The following is a 7,009-nucleotide window of genomic DNA, read 5'->3' on the forward strand; positions in this document are numbered from 1 at the left end:
ATTGGCAACCACGAAGGGACTGGCATGGGTTCTAGAGAGCTACTGCAGGTTTGCTTGCACTGACTGCACAAAATCACTGGCGCCAAAAACTCAGGTAAGCAATTTTGCTTAAAAAGGTGTTTTTGTGTGGTCCGTTGTAAGATTTGGCCCAAAGTATGGTAACTCTAGAAAGGCCTCTTCAGTCTCGAACTTAATTAAATGACTAATTGGATAAAATAGAGAACTGGGTTCCAGGTTTCAAAAAACTGTGCATGCAAATATAAATATGTCTTGTAAATAAGTTGAAGTGCGCACAAACTTTACGGATACCGCTCTCAGGGGGGCGCCAGCGAAGAAGGGGAGCCTGCACAGACAGAGGCCCCTGAGCTGGTAGAGAAGCAGTGAGCCCACGCTTTGATGGTTGACACTGCTTGCGAGGGCTGAATTGGCTAGTTTGAAAATCCTGCAGATACCGCTCCCCCAGGAGTCTGGAGGTGGGCTGAATTGACAGGTCCTATGGATACCGCACCCCTAGGAGTCTAGGAGTCGGCTGGATTGGCAGTGTTTTGAAAACCTGCGGATTCTGCAAGGTGTAGCGACACTAGTAAATGATAAGAAGCCCACATAGATGATTGGCCTTTGACCTGGCTGAGAAACAGGGGGCCCACATTGGATGGTTAGCCTTGTTCTCAAAATAGCGCTACATTTTTTTGCTGAACTGACAGGCACGCAAGAGGCATGGTCGCCCAAGAGGGGCATAGTGATAGTTAAAGATATTTGGATATTTCAAATTATGTGCTGAATATTATAAACAGGTTTGCATTGAATAAGTTGCTGTAAATATGTATATTGGTTGTGTTGTGTGCAAAATCAATAGTATTGTTGTTGCATGTTGGCTGCATTTGTTGATGTGTTTATGCTGACTGTATTGTGTTTACACTGACTGCGCTGTGCTATGTTGTGTGTGTGTTGAAATAGACTGTGAGTGTATGATTGAGTGTTTTGATATACATATATATATATTCATGTCATTGTTTTTCTCATGAGAACTGTAATATAAAGAGTTTCTCTCTCTCTCTCACACAGTGAGAGTGAAGACCACAAGGCTGATTGTGTAGGTGCGGGGAACCATGACCGAGCAGACAGAGAGAGCGAGAAAGGGAGGGCTGGTGATTGATGACAGAGAGAGTGAGAAAGGGAGGGCTGGTGACTGAAGACAGAGAGAGCGAGAAAGGGAAGGCTGAGCAAGAAGACACAGAAAATACTTTTTTCTCTGTTTTCCTCCTAAAACAAGAAATGTGGAACCAGGCCGTCACTGAATTTGAGAGAGTACGTTCAGCAATAAGGGCTGAATGGGAAAACATAGAATTAGAAAGATTATTAATAGAGACACAAGGAATTAGTAATCATTTTTGGAAAGAATCTGAATATGTAGATTGTCTAGGTCAAAAAAGGGAGCTGACAGAACAAAAGAAAAAAAGAGTTTGTGAATAAATTGACTACAAAAGAACAGAAACAGGAATGGTCATGCGTTGACTGGCAGGCCATAGTGGATAAGCATTTAACTTTTGAGCCATTGATACAATTAGATGGGCTCTAAATGCTGAGTCCTAATAAATTAGGGCAATTAGTATCATCAGCACAAATACCCATTGGCCCATTATATGTGCCTTATGTCAGAAGGAGTTTGAGGAGTCGATGGCCAAGAAAGGCAGGAGGAACAACAATTCTTAGAAATGGCTACCTTATGTTGCGCTCAGACATACGGCCAGTGCAGTAGAGAAGCAAGACACTATTCCATAGAGAGAGTAGTGGAGAAATAACACCAATATACTCAACAAATGGGACCACAGGAAAGGTGGAAGTAACAATTGTTTTGAGCCGAGACCCAACACAGAAGCAAAAGATGTGGGTGGAAATATATGGGTGTTAAAACAAAAAAGAAATAACAGCAATTAATAATTGTAAATAATGAGTGAGAGGAAGGGGACATTTGAACAAAGAGGAAAGGGAAGCCCTGATTGACTTCCTTGAACCTTTTCATTTAGAATATTGTGATCGAAGTGAATTAAATGTTTCTGTAACTTTGTTGGGAGGGTGTCAAGTAGAATTAACTCAATCTCTCACTTTTATGCATTGGGTAGGATGTGTAGCTGCCACAGGTCGCTGGTCTGCTGTAGATGAACTTTGGAGTTCTGATATAATTAGCCTAGGAGGAGACATTATCTGGATGCAGAATAATTCACACTGGCTAGGAGAAGAGGAGGAAACGCCTGTAAAACCATTGAATAGGAAACAAATAAATGCTATTCTGAAATACCTAAGAAAGACCAATAAATTACTTTAGGAACTGTGACAAGTCCTCAACCCAGCACAAGCCCAGGGGAAGTCAGGGGTCGGATACTTTTAGTGATCCTTGTCTGACCAGCCTGATGAAGACAAGTTAAGGATAGATATGAGCTGAGGTTAGAGAGGTACGTTAAAATACAATATACACTGTGATAATAAAAGCCAAGTAACAATGACATCAACACCAGTAGAGCAGATGTGCTCAATGTATCCAATATGTAAAGACATAATAAGGGAGCTGTCTAACAAATGGGAAAAAAGAACAAAGGGCTTAAACACAAAATGGCCAGCTGAGGGAACATTTGATGTGGCTATGTGTAGAGAAATGGAAGCATTGATTAAAAATCATAAAGCCAAAAATAAAAGTAAAAAAGGGAAGAGAAAAGAGAAAAAGAACAAGAAGTATTGACTTTATTTAAAAATCATGGGAATAAATTATTAAAAGCTGAAAGACAGGCAAAGAAATTACTGGATGATAAAACTGAAAAATAGATAGACCACCCCCTTATGCACCACCTCTTGAACAACCTGCAAAACAAATGCCTGCCATATCAGGAACAGTAGAAATAAAAGGGAATATAGACATAAAAGATGAAAACAGCGAGAGGGAAAGTGAAGGGGTAAGTGATAGAGAAAAGATAGGAAACATAACATCAGAAGGTGTGGAAATTATGAATGCCTATCAGAATGTGACATCAGCATTAGAGGGGATGAGAGAAAGAAAAGAAGAACAGGATATGTCAAAAATACAAGAAGAGCTGAGAAATGAACAAGAGAAAAAATGGGAAGAAAGGTCACAGGTAAAAATTACACCAAGAAGAAGGCTGACAAAAATGCTAAAGGAATTAGAGCAAGAAGTAATAGAGACTGAAGAACGAGCATCAAGAGAGAAACAAGCAAGAAGAGATCTGACAAGATTGGAATCTAAAGAAAAACGCAGTCATTTTACTCCAAGAGCACACTCAAACAGCCCTACAAGAGAATATAAATATGTTACAGGCAACCTGGTCCTAGAGGACGTTCCAAAAGAAAAGCCATGCTGGAAAAGAGGCCCACAAAGTAGACTGATAAGAACAACAAGCATGCATTTACCAAGTGAGCATCCAAGCAATGTGCATCTAACTAATTAATTTTTAAGCAGGGTGGGTCTATCAGATGAACAACCAGATGGCATGGACACGTCTGATGAAGATTCAGGCCATATAAATCAATTCAGAAGATATCCAAATGATATGCAACCATAGAGTGAGGAATTACAATAATATTCCATGAGTGATACCAATACCCAGTAAATATCTGCCAAGACAGTGTCCAATTTTAATAAAAGGAACACAAGGACAATATGTACCATGGGCCAATCAGGACCTTGATGGACTGATAGCACGCCTTCCAGACATCCATGAGGGGGCTGGAAAATGGATCAGAGTTGTTGAAGAAGAAACGACAGGGAAGCTTCTAGCGATTGGGGATATTAAAGCGTTATTGGCCAAATGTCTAGGTGGATCCAAGATGAATGAGATCCTTAAAAAAGTGCATCTAGGAGGAGCAACTGACAATACAAAGATGGATGGATTTGCATTTGACAGATATCGTGCTGACATGTGGGGAGAACTGAGGAAAGAATACCCAACATGAATGGAACCAAGATCCCTGAAAGGAGAGCCAATAGGTGAAGCTGAAAATCCAACTACTTACATTCAAAGACAACTAAGAAGATGGAAACAAGAGCTGGAGAGCAACCTAAAATCAGACCCAGTAATGACAACTTTATTTAGAACAGCTATAGTGGATGCTATGCCAACCCCAGTGAAGGAAACACTGGAAGATGTAGTTTGACTGAACTCCAAAACACACAGGGAGTTCTGTGAACATGTGACTAATTCTGTGGAACAACACAGGAAGAATGAATCAAGATTGAAACACCAAGACAGAGAAAGCTGACACAACTACAGCTTGAAGAATTAACTGGGAAAAGAAGAAGATCCAAGCTGCAGTAAAAGAGAAAGAAGAACAATCAGTGGTAATGGCTCCTGTAAATGTGCCTGCACCTGCTGCCCAGTCTGCATTGATACCACCTGTACCTGTTATTCAAATGGCAGCAAGAATACCAAGCTCAAGCACCAGGTCCACTCATTCCACGGCGTGGATCACAACAGGGCTACTAGGGCTGCCCAGAGGATCCTACAGGGAGGGGTCAGCTTCCAATAATATCATCTGATGCTGATCAAGAACCTATGCTGCTGGTTAAAATAGAAGGCAAAACAACACCAGTTATGCTAGATACTGGAGCTACATTTACATGTATAAGTCCAAACTATGCCTCTCATCTCCCCAAGTCTGGAAAATATGTATAGACTGTAGGATTCTCGGGACTCACGCAGCTAATTCCATTAACAGCTCCAGTCAGCTTAAAAGTAAACGATGCAGAAATAAAAATTTCCATTCTAATATCAGAACAAACACCTTTTAACCTACTAGGGAGGGATGCTATATGTAAAATGAATTCACAGATATGGTGCTCTCCAGAGGGAATATAAAGTACATGGATAGTAGGGGAATCAAACAAATGACTGTCAAAAAATTTCAAGAACCCCAAGAACCACAAGCAAATATTTACTGGCTAGGAGATTTAGGAAGGGATGTAGAAAAAACAGTAAACAAATGGGGAAAATACATTAAAGAACAGCTCTGTGAACCAAGTTTACCAAAAACTGAATTCCATTGTACCATAATATATGATTCAGGAAGGGACCCAGAGCTTGAAAATAAATAGTTAAATGACACAAAAGGACAAGAAGTTCCATTAAGCTCACAATACATAATTGTAGGGCCAGAAGGAGGAGCACTACAAACTGAGAAATGTAACTTTATTGAAAAGTGGTTCAAGTACCAAATTCAGTTCCACATATTACCTTATATGTAAATAAGGGAGGTCAGGCAAAAGATTTAGGACCAATGATGAGAAGAGCAGAAAGGAAAAAGTGGGAAGCCACAGAAAATCCTTTAATCTTCGAAACCTCTGACAAAACACACCTGAAAATTCTGTGTTATACTGCTATGACAGGCATACCAAGGGTTGTGGTGACTACTAAAGAAAAAGAAAAAGAAAATTAAGAAATAGATGAATTAACCTTAGAAATGGAAAAACATGTACCTACTGAATTATGGTCTCAACATGATACAGATGTATGTTTAGTAAAATCTGCTAATCCAATAAGAATTAAATTTAGACCAGGAGCACATCTACCAAGAAAACAACAATATCTGTTGAAACAGGAAGCTGTAGAAGGAATTAAAAAGACTATTGAGGGACTAATTAAGGCAGGGGTACTAATTGAAACAGTAAGTCATTGTAACACACCCATATTGCCAGTTGCTAAAGCAGACAAATCAAAATGGCATTTAGTGCATGATTTGAGAGCAGTTAATGAAGTGGTGGAAGACTGACCTGCTGAAGTTCCAAATCCACATACGCTGTTGACTAATGTTCCTCCTGCTGCCAATTATTTGACTGTAATTGACCTGTGCTCTGCTTTTTCAGCAGCCCTTTAGCAGAGGAAAGCAGACACTTTTTTTCATTTACCTATCAAGGTAAACAATATACATACACCAGAATGCCCCAGGGATTTAAGAATTCACCACATGTGTTCAATCAAGTTTTGAAAACTGATTTGGAAGATCTTAGATCAGATAGCATACTGATACAATATGTAGACGATCTGTTGATTTTGTAGGTTCTACTGGTTGTTTAGATCAGTGTTACTATCAGAAAAAAAAATATAGTTATTTCTTTAGTTATTAATTAATATTTAAATTAAATAATAGAATCTAACTCATTAAAACCTCACACGGCGCACCATTAAATGTAGTGCACCATGTTCAGGAGCGGGTTTGGTTATTAGCAATAATTAATAATTATCAAAGATAATTATTAATTATTAAAATCAATAGAACATTGATGAGAATCAATGTTAGCTTTTTTAATCCTTTAAATCAACAATTGTCAAAGATAATCATTAATTAATAACATCGATGAAACATTGATTAAAATTAACACTAGCTTATTGATCCTTCAAATTCAACAATCATCAAAGATAATTATCAATTATCAAAAATCAATAGAATATTAATAAGGATTAATATCGCCGGGGCACCACCCTGGAATCAGGGACTAATAACCAGATAGTATAACAGTCTCAATATTAGATCGTTCTCTTAGGAAAATCGACATCCGAAGAATATCGACCTTCAAAAGAAACAATGAAGGCTTGAATCCGAGCACTGACATCCCCTGTCAGCATTTGACACAGGTGTATGCAAAACAAACCAAAACACTTCTCTTTGAAATATAACAAAGTTTATTTCTGCAGTAATATCAATTAATAATCAATACAATGCAGTCAATAAACTTCCGACTTACAACTACAAACTAAACAGTTACATGATTAGATATGGTAACCAAAATAAGCCTATAACACATGAGAGGAAGGTGTGTGTGTATGAATGTGTGTGTATGTGTGTGTGTGTGTGTGTGTGTGTAAGGAGTGACAGGCACAAAATGGTGGACGTGGCTCTTGTGGAGAATACGTCACGTGAGATTTCCGGCCAGAGAATATGGCCGCGAATGTGGGCGGAGAGAAGCCGGTTAATGGCGTCTGCCCGTTTACCACGTGTCTCCACT

Source organism: Myxocyprinus asiaticus, chromosome 20 (genome assembly GCF_019703515.2).
Source record: "Myxocyprinus asiaticus isolate MX2 ecotype Aquarium Trade chromosome 20, UBuf_Myxa_2, whole genome shotgun sequence".
NCBI classification, from domain to species: Eukaryota; Metazoa; Chordata; class Actinopteri; order Cypriniformes; family Catostomidae; genus Myxocyprinus; species Myxocyprinus asiaticus.